This window comes from Polyodon spathula, chromosome 22 (assembly GCF_017654505.1).
Source record: "Polyodon spathula isolate WHYD16114869_AA chromosome 22, ASM1765450v1, whole genome shotgun sequence".
In the NCBI taxonomy this organism is placed as follows: domain Eukaryota; kingdom Metazoa; phylum Chordata; class Actinopteri; order Acipenseriformes; family Polyodontidae; genus Polyodon; species Polyodon spathula.
In genome coordinates this window covers 10,451,114-10,466,283 of record NC_054555.1, presented here as the reverse complement: position 1 = coordinate 10,466,283, position 15,170 = coordinate 10,451,114, and the positions used below count along the sequence as shown (strand labels likewise).

Below are 15,170 nucleotides of genomic sequence, written 5' to 3'. Positions count from 1 at the left end.
TGTAGCTCGGTTGGATGAGAACAGTGCAACTTCCTTTAGAGATTATAGAAACCGAGCAGAGATCCTCACTAATGGCACCTTGCTGCTGAAAAGCACACAAGAAACAGATAAAGGGATGTACAGTTTAGTTATATCTGACAGAAATGAAACATTAGCCATAGAGTTTACTGAGTTATTCCTGTTTGGTGAGTAGAATATGCCTGTCTTCTATTTCTTTTCTGTTACATTAAGTGTCTCTAATTACTGTGTATTTACACTGTAGTTACCTAGTAAATTCATGTTTACTTACACATAATTGCAATGTTATTACTCATAGTTACAATGTACTAACTACATGACCTAACACTAATTTCCCTAACCCTAATGCTTTTCTGATTCAATTGTGTACTTACATACATCGTGCTAAAAGATTTACACTTTAAGTACATTGTAATGATGCATAATAACATCGTAACTTATATGTAAATGTACAGTAATTAGAAACACTTAATGTAAAGTGTTACCCTCTTTTCTTCATTTTTTTTTTAAGCTACCGTTTTGTACAATAAACTCGCTTGGTTCAAAACATGAACACTATTATTGGGCATTATTGAAAATATATGGCTATGAAAAATAAAATAAAGTAGAGGTTAACAGTACAGGTAATGCAACCATATCAGAGGTCAACTTCCCAAATCCCAATGAACAGCACTGTTGTGATTTTTTTCAGATGCAGTGTCTCAGCCCAGGGTGAATTACTTCTGCCAGCACAATAAGAATGTTGAATTCCACTGCTCAGTACAAAATGGTGACTACCTTATGTTCGAATGGAGTTTAAATGGAAACACACTAGATGGTAAAAAAGCCTCCTCTGGAAACAAAACCTCTGTACTAGCCTTGAACAAGATGATCTCTGGAAATGTAATCTGTATTGTTAGAAACAATATCAGTAAAAGTCAGAGTAAACCTCTCTCATTTACCTGTGCAGGTAAGGATCTTTCAATTTTTCTCATAACGCACAATACGATTAAATAAAATTGGTTTGATCAACAGGGTTGATTTGAAGTAGTGCAGTTATCATGTATGTTTCTCTATTACAAAGGTGTGTTTGGTGGAATTATCTGGTACCTGATTGGAGGCATTGGCACCACTGTGCTGTTGATCATTATTGCAGTGTCTGTTCTACGTTGCTGCCTTCCAAAGCCACAATCCCAACCAGATGTTGGTAAGTTTGAATGATTTTAATGATAGAGCTTGGATTGAAAACCTTTTAAAAAAAAAAAAAAAAGGTCTGGTGTCGTTGTGTGATATCAATTGACACTGGCTTGAATTCTAGCATTAGTTAAACTGTTACACTATAAACAGTGCAAAACAAATTTTAAAAAGACAAAATAGAAGCATCTCAAACACCGACTGTACATTGTACTTTACCAACGGCATCTAAACCTGCTTTAAAACATGTCAATGCCTTTTAAGAATTATCTGTGGAACGGTAAAAGCCTAGCAAAATACTGAAAGCATGGTACAGTAAAAGCCATTCAAGAATGCCAAATTACAACTTTGAAATTTTGAAACAGATTGGATGTTCAGTAACATTAGCTGTTTTTTTTCATTTCACCAAAAAATGGTGTAAAATGAATACAGTGATAAAAGCTTTGGAATTGTGTCTGTAAATGTTCAAACTGAATACATAACACATTCAGAAAAATAAATCATTCTCTGCATTCACATTATTATTATTATTATTATTATTATTATTTATTATTATTATTATTATTATTATTATTATTATTATTATTATTATTATTATTTTTATTTTTAGAAAAGTTAGATTCTGAGCACACGCAGGATGTCCCAAGCCCATCTTCAGTTTTACAGAGAAAGACAAGTGTGGTGTACACTTCAATCAAGATCCAAAGAAAAATGAACTGAACTGGATTAATTCAGGAGATGATTTACTTTAATGTATTGTTTGTCTGTTTGCTTTTTTTAAACTTATAAATGAAACATTAACACATGACAGGAAGTGCGTTGGATGTGTGCAGCATCATGCCTCAGGTGGGTTCAAAGTTCGGACATAAGGTAAAGTGGCCCAGTATCCTTACCCATGGAGTTCTGCAGGATAGCAAGTATCAGAGCCCTATCAAACAGCAGGACTTAAAAATGATCTTTGTTTTAATGCATTTTAATGCAACATTTTTACAAGTGTAGCTGCCCGCTGCAAGGGTTACTTGAAGGAATCCAGCATGTGAAATCGGGATTCAGGATTACACTGAATAAACATTTGTAAATCTGATGACCCTGAATAAAATTGTTATTTCCCGTTTCTCTTTTATTTATGACAACACTAACATGCTGACAGTCCATATTTACAAAGCATGTACTGCCATTCTAAATTAATAGCAAACATTGATGATAAATGGTTCATATGAATAACTCAGGCATTTCCTATCTATTGGAAAGCAAATGTTAAACTAAAACACAAAAAGGTGCACATTTATTTGCTGGTTTTGTAACATACATTTCTGTTTTTACTTTACGGTGAATGATAATGCTGTAACTGCTTTGTAAATATGTTAAAGTGTACAAAAACTTTTTATATATGCTGTTGTTCAAGATTAAGAAAGACACACACATTCAAGTACATTGATGCTTCATTTCTGCCCTTAATACATGGAATACAATTGGACTCTTGCCAGTAATCACAGATAAGTAACGACAGTCAAACCCATATTACAGCAGACATGATCAGATTTGATATTATTGACAAGGTGTTACATTGGGTTAATACACTTGCCTATAATTTAGTTCACAAGTCAAATATGTTTTGTGGCTACCAGACTAGATGTAAATCAAGCTTTCACTTTAAGATACAATGTTCTCAGCCTCCCCCCACCCATTTTCACACAGAGTGTTATTTTTAGTTATACTAAAACGTTCACGGTTTTGACTATAACACGGTTACAAAAAAGGAAGCGAGGCACTGCAAAGTAAAGACACTTCTGCGAGTGCTTTGATGGAAACAAGTATTTTAACCCCAGCTCAGCTCTCCCAAAATACACCAAAGTTCTACAAAACTGAGGTTCCCACCATACCTAATCAACAATACACAGAAGTTTAGAATGTTTTAAATCTAAACTTGAGGTACTTGATTTGTAATAAAACTGACTCGAAAACCAGGTTAAAGAGTGAAATTGAACCAGCTTCAAATTTATTTTTGCCTTTTTTTTAGAACCCCTATGTAGTTGATTTTACCAGTCGTAGCTCTATAATTTTAAATGCATGTCTGTATGTAGTATATTAAAAGATTATCTCTGTCCCAGCCTGCTTGTGCTCTGGCTTTAGGAGGGAAGTATTTTGGGCTAAAGGGATGTGTACCGAGTGCTGCTAGCTGTAGGAGAGCAGGAGCTTTTCAATGTACCATCTTCTGTATAGTAGAGGGTTTGGTGGTGATTGGCTGGTCAGGTAGGCAACAAAGCTTATCCTACTAAACTGAGTTATTTAGGTAAGGGGGAACAGGCAGTGCTGTGCTTGGCTGTCTAGACTGTCCCAGTTATAAGATGGCCACACGTAATCGGGTGGAAGCTTGCTAGCAGCTCAACTACCCAGTAAATGTTCTTTAAAGATATTACTGATATACAATAATCATTGCGTTTGCAATTCACATAATTCCAGTGTAAATAGCCTGATCGGCACATGAGATTAGGTTTTAAAAAAAGCTTTAAAGCCTTGCCTTTGTCAGGATGGATCACTTATAAATAACCACAAGCACTGTCAGATGTCCATTTTATTTCCTGCATTCTTTATATGGAGCATGTTGCATGTGTTTTTCAGATTAAATAGAGCTCTTGCTTTCTAAAACACATTCACACTGGGTTCCCTGCACCTCAATATAATACTGCTTTCAAAAGAACGGGGTGATATCTTTCATGAAAATAATGAATTGGAAGAAAAATATTTTTCTTCAACTCATTTTGTTTTTGTCCTTATTTTTATCTGGTAAGCATTTTATGTTGTTAACAATGATTATAATGGACAATGTGTTATACACTGCTACTATTTGTATATCTATTTAGTTAAGATCTTATGACAAAATTGCTCTTTTTATATATATATATATATATATATATATATATATATATATATATATATATATATATATATATATATATATATATATATACATTTGTCAGAAACTAAAAAAAAGAATGTATGACTAAACATATATGACATGTATATTAGTTGCTCACATGTTTAAAATTTACATTGTACAGCAAAGAACATGCCACATGTCTATGGAACCTTGGGGAGCTCAGTGTTTTTGCACCTAGACAAAGAGAAACAGTTCAACAACAGTGACATTGCATGGCTGAAGAATAGCACCAGGATAGGTAAATTGAAAAATTCAACTACCTATTTTTATAAAGACTATGCAACGAGAGCTCAGATCTTTACTAATGGGACTCTCAGAATAGACAAAACCCAGGAAATTGATTCTGGAAATTACACAGTGGAAGTGTTTGACCAAAATGGTAAATGGTTAAGAAAAGAAGCACAACATCTGGAAATTGAGGGTAAGTTGTCATTCACACATTATAATAGAAACTCTATGAGAGTAAATTCATGGCTAGAGCTGCTTCACTGCGGTACAGGTATTCCAAGTCTTTACCAGACAATATACTGCAATGTAAAATTCATACACTCTAGTTGGGTGGGAAACCATTTCATAACTGTTTCTTAACAAAATTAAACAAACAACAAGAACAACAGCACGGACTGTCTGAAATAATGTAAATCAAATATGAAATAATTAGCACATCCCTACTAAAATGAAATAAAATATGAAATGTGGAATATATATATATATATATATATATATATATATATATATATATATATATATATATATATATATATATATATATATATGAATTTGAATTTTTTATTTTACATGGGCGTCAACTAAATAAAACTAAATAATGTTCTGTAAAATATGTTCAGAATTTCACAAAACATGTTTTTACATATACATGCAGTTCTGTAGTTGGGGCATAATTCATTTTGTTGATTAGTATGTTGCATGTGAGCTGTCTCTTATTGTAAGAGAACTGTAGTCGTAAAGCCTCTTACCTTTTAAAGCCAACTACAAGAATATCAATAGTGCTAGTATATGCTTGAAGTTCAATTATTGTCATTTAGAAGGACCTCTGAATATTGCTATTGGTATGAATATAACCATTATATCTTTCAGAGGCGATATCCCAGCCAGTGGTGGAATACTCCTGCAAAAATAAAGGGAAGCTTGAGCTTCACTGCTCAGTACAAAATGGAAGTTCCCCTGTTTTCCAATGGAGTTTAAATGGAAACACCCCTGTGGGTGAACATGCCTCTCCTAACAGTAGAACCCATACCTTAGTCTTAAACAAGGTGGTTTCTGGAAGGGTAATCTGTACCGCTGAGAACAATGTTGATAAACGACAGAGTGAACCTGTCTCATTTACCTGTGGAGGTGAGAACATTTACCTTTTTTTCAGAGCAAAACAACACAACTTGTGGAGACACTAATGTAGAAGAGATGTAGAAGATGATTCTAGAACTGCAACCATGGGTTATAAGCATGACAATTATTTACAAGGAATACAAGGAATAACAGTTTATTAGTCTTGTTATGTTATTATGTTAGCTAGTAATTTATAACTTATAACGGTCATGGTACCTGTTTAAATGTGCTTTATTTGTATAAATTGTTATTAATAACTGTCTAATATTGTTTATTACACCATTTATAACATGTAATAACATGAAAATGTCAAAGGACCTGTATTTCTTTTTTCTGTAATGCTATGTGCCAGAATGAACAGTCTTAAGTATGAATGACTAACACATGAAGATTTGATAAGACAAACTACTGTTTCCATAACAAGACATTCTCTTGCTAGGCAGGTTAGGTGGACTGCTCCGGTTTGTAGCTGTGGGCATTGGTGTCAGTGTTTTATTGGTTGTCATGGCTGCAGTGGCGTGTCATCAATGTGGATCAAAGCCGCAGTTTCCAGTCATCATAAGTAAAGGCAAGCCTGTATTCTGGTCACACAGCTTTCATTTATTTTATGTGATGTCAAATACTATATATGCAGTATGCCAAATGCTATATATTGTATTTGAAAAGGGATATTAATATGAATCACATTTTGTCACTCAAAAAAATATATATATATTTAAGTACCTAAACTGTTATTTATTAATAAATACTGAATAATTTGAATGTTGTTTTTGTTTCAGCATATGCAAATGAAGATGAAAATGAAGATTTCTTAATCAATATGAAACAAATAGAAACCAGAGTAGAATACACTTCCTTAAAATCACTTCAAACATTTCAATAAGCTGTGTTGTCAAGACTGTGCCTATTTTTTCCTCTTCTTTTTTTTCTATTTCAACGCTATCATGTTTAATTACTATAATGTACTTTCACACAGGTTTTATGTGAATTGTTTGCTGTGAATAAAAATTGGTTCAGTAAACAGAACATAGAGAACAACCAAGTGCTGTACATATCTCTTTCGTCTCGGTTTTCTTGTACGTGGCGGTGGTGGTGATGGGGGTCTATCCAATGCAGTGACACATTCTTATATAAGATATATATAGATGTATATATATATAGATAGATAGAGAGAAGAAGAAGAAGAAGAAGAAGAAGAAGAAGAAGAAGAAGAAGAAGAAGAAGAAGAAGAAGAAGAAGAAGAAGAAGAAGAAGAAATGCTATGTAACCACATGTGCAATTGCAGTATAATTAGAGAACTGTTACCACATTTTATTGAAGAGATGTGAAAGATGGTGTTTTGCATTCTACTTGCTGTAATAAATATATATATATAGGCCTACAAAAATAGTTCACTTTTGGCTAATGCTAACACCTGCTGTGTATAATGTAAGGTTGTGGATGCAACCCCGGTTCTCTGAAAGAGAAAATAGCCATCAACTAATGGGTATCGCCGTCAGGTGATAGGATTATGCTGAGCTTAATATAAAAGCTGCCTTTAGGCCTCCGTAGCTCTGACGTCAGCGCCCCACCCCTCGGGTGCTGAATGACTATGCAGAGCGTAGGAAGCCCAGCCTCTTTTGCTTCAGGCAGCAAGGGCTACTGAAGTGACCTCGCTGCTTGATGGCTATTTTTTCTTTCAGAGAACCAGGGTTGCATCCGCAACCTTACATTCTCTTTCAATTCGAAAATAGCCATCAACTAATGGGTACCATGTACCAAAGCAGTCGCGAGGGAGACCATGCGACAGTAGGACAGGATCGGTCTACATGTATAAAATATACATGGAACAGCACCTCAGCGTCTGTTTCGAAAGACATATGTCCTAACACTGTTCTATGAACAGAGGGTCTTTAACAGTACGATATCGTACCGGGATACTCTTACCACATGGGTAATGCTGGAGAGCGTATTCAAAGAGTACAGCAGTCTAATCCAGACTAACACTAATTGGTCTCTTCCACTGGTGCAATAAAGTCCAAGACCGAAGCTCCAAAGAGTGGAGCAGAGGAATCAGCAATTTCAGTCTTTAGAACCTCATGAAAGTGTGTGGCGTAGCCCAGCTAGCCGCAGCATACATTTCAGACACTAGGACACCTCGAAAGAGGGCCCAGGACGCCACCATACCCCTGGTAGAATGCGCCTTCAATTGCCCTGGAGGGGAAAGGCCAGCAGATTTATAATGACGTCCACTATCCAATGGGACAGGCACTGTTTAGACAATGCCTGACCCAGTGTCCTAGAACCATAGCACACAAACAACTGTTCAGTGTGTCTGACACCCCTTGTACGGTCAATATAGCACCTCAATGCCTGCACCAGGCAGAGCATGTGCAACCGTTGGTCCTCCAGAGAAGAGAAGAGAGGAAGATGGAATGCCATCAACTCCACAGATTGGTTCACGTGGAACAGGGATATTACTTTTGAGTGGTCAAATGGGGCTTTTGTAAGGGCTTCCAGCACCACATCAAGGCGCCACGAGGGGAGGCTAGATGTCCTGGGAGGACGCAGCCTCCTCGCACCTTTAAGAAATTGGGACGCCAGGAAATGGTTTCCAGGCGATAACCCATCTATGCGCGTGTGACAGGCTGACAGGCATTCCCGTTCAGGGGTCAGACCCATAGATGCATCAGCTGGGGGTTTGGATGCCACAGATTGCCCTGGGTCTGAGAGAGGAGATCTGCCCGCAGGGAGACCTGCCTCGGCAGGCCGTGCAGGAGTTGCACCAGGATCGAAAACCAGGTCCTTCGGGGCCACCGAGGAGCTACCAGAAGCACTTTAGCTTCCTCTACCCTGACCTTCTTTAGGAAGGCGGGGAGCAGTGGTATCGGTGGGAAGGCATAAAGGAGACAAGCCGACCACTTGTGGGCTAGGGCGTCGACTCTTAAGGGACTGTCGAGGTCTCTTATCGAGAACCAAAGAGGGCAATGAGTAGACTCCCGCGAGATGAAGAGATCTACGTCTGCTCTGCCGAACCACTCCCAAATGCGTTCCACTGCCCTGGGATGGAGACGCCATTCCGAGGCCAGGGGACTTCCTCTGGAGAGGAGATCCGCGGCTTGGTTGAGTCGGCCTGGTAAGTGGACTGCTCGAAGAGAAGCCAGCCGGGGCTGAGACCACAGTAATAGTCAAACCGTCATACGGTGAAGGCTCGGAGATCTCAGGTTGCCCTGGTGGTTGATATATGCCACGACCGTGGTGTTGTCTGACCGCACCAGCATGTGTTTGTTCCGGTCTACCGGAAGAAAGTGCTGTAGGGTGAGATCTACTGCCCTGAGTTCCAGGACATTGATGTGGGCTAAGGCCCAAGGCCCCGTCCACACTCCCAGAGTCCCCACACCGTTCCAGACTGCACCCCAGCCGTGGTTGGAGGTGTCTGTGGTGATTACTTCCCTCCTGAAGATGGGACCCATGGTTGTCCCCTGACGAAGGTTGGACAGGATCCTCCACCAGCGCAGAGTTCTCCAGCTGGCCCTTAATATTAATGGCCTGATAGACAGAGAGCATGCTCAACACATTGGAAAGCAGGGCAGCTTGGGAGCAAGTGGCATATGCCTTCTTGAGGTGCGTCTCTGTTGTCCGATATTATCTGTTAGGACATTGTAGGTCCTTGGCCTGTCCAATGCCCTGTGCCTGTAGGAGGGCCGCAATGGCGGTCAACCGGGGAGAAGGCTGCCAAGCCGGCACTCTCCGCTCCCTGCATGGAAGAAAAAACCTGATCTCCAGCCACCATACTAGGTGCTGACGCTGGGTTGGACCAGGAAGACTCTCTGACAAAAGTCAATATAACAACAATCAGATTGCTACATGGATCCAGGCTGTCATACACTAAAAAAAAATATATTTTTGAAAAAATATTCAGACCTACATTACAGTCATGACTGCTCGTTCTTGTCCACATCCACTATTATATGAAATATATTTAACACACATTGTTACTGAATAATGATGCTCCTTGTTTGAATATTGTGGTATTGCTGATCCAATTGAAGAAGGGCAGAGACCCAACATTCTGTAAATCACAAAAATATGGAACGTGGATTTTATGGAATGGAACAAAGACAATGCTTAGAATTAAAGTGATGTTTAATTCAAAATATATACATTCATATTTAAAGCTATGTTGCTCTTTATATAAAAATAACATTCCCTGTGTAGTGGAAAGATCTGTTTATCTGTTTCTGCTTGGCCTTGTAAATGTATCGCTGATGAGACATTGTAATTACAGTTTATTTATTTCCATAAAATGCAGTAAATAATAATAGCTCCTATTCTATAAATTAATATGTTGTCTCTTACTGTATAAGAGAGGTGATCTAGTGCTGTCTGCACACACTGTGCAAAATGGTAGCTGTTATAATAGGAGACACCGTAGACACACACTGTAACTTATTATCAAGCACAGAAACTAAGATTGTACCTAGGAACCAGTGATATGTTGTTGTTTAAAGAATTGTGGTGTGTGTGTTCTGTACACAGGATGATATAAGGTACTGGAAAAAAAAAAAAAAAAAATTGACATACTCTGCTTTTTCCATCCAGCTGAAGAAGGACTTGCAGTCTGAAATGGCCTGATATAATTGATTTTTTTTTTAAAAATGTATCAATTATTCATATTTTTGTGAACCTCCAATACCTTTTTCTTTTTGATTTACACACTATATACATCCTCCTGCTGGAGGAGGGCAAGTCCTCCTGGCCTCCTTGGAAAGTGCAGGGGCGCTGGGGCTAGCACAATTCCCGCGGGCTGATTCCACCATAGCGGCTTTGGTGTGAGCCTCCCTAATTGGAGGCCTGTCCAAGGATCCAGTATGCTCTAACGGACAATGCAGGATGACAGAAGCCCACCTAAAAAAGGCATACATAGCCGAGGCACAAGTAACGTGCCTTGCCAACACAGGAGGTCTCTTGATCTGTAGCCGGTCTGTAGCCCTACCCGAACTGCTAGCTTCAAAGCTACCCTGTTCTCGGCAACTATTGTCTTATTTTTCCTGTGCCACAGAGAGTAATGCTGTGCAATCTGTATATGCAGTAATGGGAGGCTCGATATTCCTGCATATGGAAAAGAACCACACGCTGCACTATTCTGCTCTGATGTGGAGCACTATTGTGTTGTATTAAACGATCAAAAATATGTGTTGCTTTTATTATTTATTTTTGTTAAGTAATGTTATTTAAAATAGTGAAACATTTAAATGTACAGATATGAATGTGATATTCAGTTTAAAACTTGATTCTGACCTCATTTAGTCTTCATTGTGCACCTTCATCATTGACTCTCTTTGAGATCATCTATCCTTGGCTTCTCTGAAGGAGATCCCTCTGCTCAATGGTGAAGGGTTAAGATGAAGAATTATACTTCCATGGAGCCTTCATTTCTTCAGGGATAGTATAACTTGCCAATTGGAAATTTGTTTATCGTACACAATTTCCCACTGAATATAGTGGTATATTTTCACAATGTATTAATAATGTACAAGTATTGTACAAGTAATGTACAAGTATATCTCAGGCATCCTATTACCTGTATAAGCAACTCAATATTTCTCTTCATGGAAAATGTGTCCACTCTAAATATGTGTCAAATGAAGTGGAATAAAGGGGACTCCCTTGTGGCTGAGTTTTTTTAGGGTTCTGCCTCTCGTTACTGTGGAGACTATGGAAGCATGGCTGACATCTTCAACAATGAAACCCTGAGACTAGACGAGGCTCAGTAAACTGATACTGGAAATTACAGCATAAACCTTTTTGACAAAGCGGGGAATAATAGCTTTGTTAATCACAATTGGTTATTATTATTATTATTATTATTATTATATTATTATTATTATTATTATTATTATTATTATTATTATTATTATTATCTGTAACTCACTATAACACCTTATTACACATGTATAAATGGTCTAGAGCAGTACTATTGTATATTTGTAAGTTTTTAAACAAATGGATTAGACAAATGAGTGATTTACAGTCCAGGTACTGTATACTTGATATACTTATGTGTATGGCAAAACAACCTATTCACCAAGAAGCGGTATCTTCAAAAAGTCAGATGTGATTGTGATGGAGTGCTTTTGTGCTTGAGTGGTGTGTATCAAGGAAGTGAGACCAGGAGCTGCCAAGCCTCCTCACTTGGTGGCAAGCTTTACATGCCTCCAGAAAGAGATGCAGTTGTAGAGGTGTTGATGGGGAAGAAATGGTGGGAAAAAGATAGGGTGCTTGAATAGGGGTTTAAATAGTATGCAGATTGGAATGGGGTGTAGGTCTTGCTCTCGCCCCCCTGAACCACATTTTATTACAAAAAAAGATATTAATACGAACAATGTCAACATATCTAAATCCTTGATCACTTTCACGCACAGAATACCGGCATATGGTGGAATATATCTGCCTGCCTGATGGGAAAGTTGAGCTCCACTGCTTAGTAAAAAAAAGGGAAAAGTCCTTGTATTTCAATAGCTTTTGGATGATTACATACTAGTGGGTGAAAATGCCTTCTGTAGTATTAAAAACCAAACATTGGTTTTAAAAAGCAGACATCCTGGAAACTTCGTCTGCTCCGCTGTAAGCCAACACATGGAAATACAGAGTGACCCTGCCTCAGTTACCTGTGCAGGTGAGAAACCTTTTCTATTAATCTCATGTTGTTATTTAGATATTTGTATATGTTATAAAATCCTCAGCTTTAGGTCCTAAAAGTAAATGTTAGCCTTTTCAGGGGGGGCTCAAGTTCCAATGACCTGGCTGAATAGAGCACCAAACAAAGCTTGTAATAATGGTGTGCCATAGGATATTGGCATCCACATTAACTTCCAATCTGAACTACGAGGTCACATATAAAAATGAACCCAAATATGAAAATATTATAAATATCAGTATCAGAAGACCAGACTACAGAAATGTATTGATGTTGGTGCTGCAGTATCAGAGCTGCAGAACATTTCTGGTAATTACTTTTTAAAATCTCACTGTGTTTTTAATGTATATAAAACCCACATGTTACAATTTTAGAATACTAGAGGAAGTTAACTTTTTTCCCCCCAAAGTCAAACATTAATACATCTATCGTTGTGCAACTATGTCTTCCATCATGCACTGGTAATGCTTGCAGCTCATCAGTCATTATTTATCTTCTACATCTTCTGGACTGCATGAATGCTAATTAAACTGTAGATTGAATCACTTAACAATGCTGTAAAGGTATGAGTGGAGCTGGCTGGTATGTAGTATTGATGATCATTTTTGTTGCCATTCTTTATCGTTGCACTCGTAAGAAACAGCGAAATGCAGGTAAGCATATAACCTATTACATTCCCTAACACCTCACATTTATATTTAAGTGACATTGATAATATATGTTTAACTGTTTTAGAAATGTATGCAATTTAAAAAAAAATAAAAAATACTGAAAACTTGGAAAAACTTTTTGGGTGCAATTTCAAAACAAATATTTGAATATAAAAAATGTATCCATTCAAAATTGGCAAAATAAATAAATAAATAAATAAATAAATAATAATAATAATAATAATAATAACAAATGTTATCGGAGATCATTGGATATATGACTGTGTAAATCCCTCTCGATAGACGATAGTCAATCACATATATCATGTATAAGTAATAATAAACATTAATATTTGTATACGAATATAATATATTATATATATATATATGTATTATATTATATAATATATAATATATATATATATATATATATTACTACGCATAATGAACGCGGAGCCGCCTTAGAATTAACGCCTCACTCAGATATCAGCTTTTTAATAAAATAAACAATGAACTTGCTTTTGCAAACACTTTTCATTTAACTTAAACATATCTAAAATGTAAACACTCCAAAAATGTTTTTAAATGTTTAAAAAGGCACCAGAATTAGCTTCTTGTTTGGCAGGCCGACATCCCTGGTATGGGCCAACAAAACATTGTCGCGACTCCAATAAGGCTTTTACTGGTGGCGATGCCGCCACAATGGGGAGGACTACTGCTGCCATTGTGACAGCTGCACTGCTAAGAAGGGACCAGCGGATCAGTCCTTTGCTCCCCTCCGCAGTTTCCCATTGGCAACTCTATGGAACGGGTTGGGGTCAACAACCTGGGCACATTTCCTCACTGTGAGAGAGGAAACCGCTTCGTGTTGGTCGCCATGGACTACTTCACTAAGTGGCCCGAGGCGTAAGCCCTGCCAAACCAGGAGTCAGTGACAGTAGCAGAGGCACTGCTGGAGGGATTCGTATTTAATTTGATGTTGGCAACCCAATTGGCCATCACCACCGCCAACCACCAGCTGGATTGGGACTCACAGCTGCCCGTGGTCCTCCTGGCATGCCGGTCCGCAGTGCAGGAATCCAAGAACCGCACCCCGACCCTGATGATGATGGATAGGGAACTGAGGACCCCAGCCACGTTGGTGTTCGGGCGGCCACTTGACACAGAGGTACTTCCCCCTGGACCCGAGTATGCCCAGTGGCTTCAGGACCAGCTGGACACTGCCCCTGACTTTGTCCAAGTGCAACTCCAGGCAGTAGGCTGCCACCAGAAACAGAACTACGACACTCGGGTGAAGAGGAGGCCGTTTCGGGCAGAGGAGCTGGTTTGGATATTCCAGCTCCAACTCAGGCAGGGCCACTGCCCAGAAGCTGACAACACCTGCATGGGGCCCTGTCGGGTGATGGAGCCTCGGGTCCAGATTCTCCGCAGTGGCCGGAGGGTGGTGCCCCATCGCGACCGGATTGCTCCCTACCGTGGACTGACCAGCGATGTGCAGAGGACCGTGGATGCACCCACTGGTCAACCCTGCGGCCTGCCTGCCGGAGCCACCCCACCAGCAGACTCTCCCGGTCCAACAGCTATCCTGCAAGGAGCTGTTACACCAAGGCCACAGAGGATGAGAACCTGACCCCTCCATTTCCTAGATTGAGGAGCCTCTCAGGACAACAAGAACTAAGGGGGCTGTGTAACGGCGGGTGCTGCCCACTTCTCCTAGCAGGGACTTTCCAGGATCCCTTGGCTGGGGAGTTCACCCACAGCTGCCAGGCAGGGACTTACCAGGATCTCTGGGCCTTGGAGTTTCCCATCGCCATCTGCCTGTACTTTCCCTCAGTAACTGTCAGGCAGTTTATTTCCAGCCATGTCTGGATTGGCTGGGACGGGCACTGCCTCCCTCCAGCTCCCATATAAAAGGGGCTGTGAGCAGGACCTCGGGGTTAGCCTGGAGAAGAAGGAACTGTTACAAGAATCTGAATTGTTTAACCTGGTTATTTTGTTTGATTTATTTGTGTGTGTATAAACCAAGTGTTTACTTTCAGCAACTCTGTTTTGTGTCCTTCTTGACATCGCTACTATATATATATATATATATATATATATATATATATATATATATATATATATATATATATATATATAAAAAAAAGATATAATCAAAACCTTGTTCAAACATTTTGTCAAAGTGTAAAGGTAGTGTTAAAGCTGTAACTGGAAGTGTACAATATAAGCTCAGGCAAATGGCTAATTAAAATAACATGTGTAAGTTGGTCAAAATCTTCCTAATTTACAAAGAGGAAATACATCTCACATCCATTTGGTGTAGTAACGTTTTCATTATATATGGTTTCTTTTTTTGATTTTG

General features: G+C 38.8%; 1 long non-coding RNA gene across 1 annotated transcript; it reads left to right on the top strand.

The window, feature by feature from the left end:
- The first annotated feature begins 660 nt into the window (after positions 1-660).
- LOC121297015 lies at positions 661-2,143 on the top strand. Its single transcript, XR_005947126.1, has 3 exons — positions 661-967; positions 1,082-1,204; positions 1,802-2,143. It is a non-coding gene; the product is annotated as an uncharacterized LOC121297015 (long non-coding RNA).
- Positions 2,144-15,170: the final 13,027 nt, after the last annotated feature.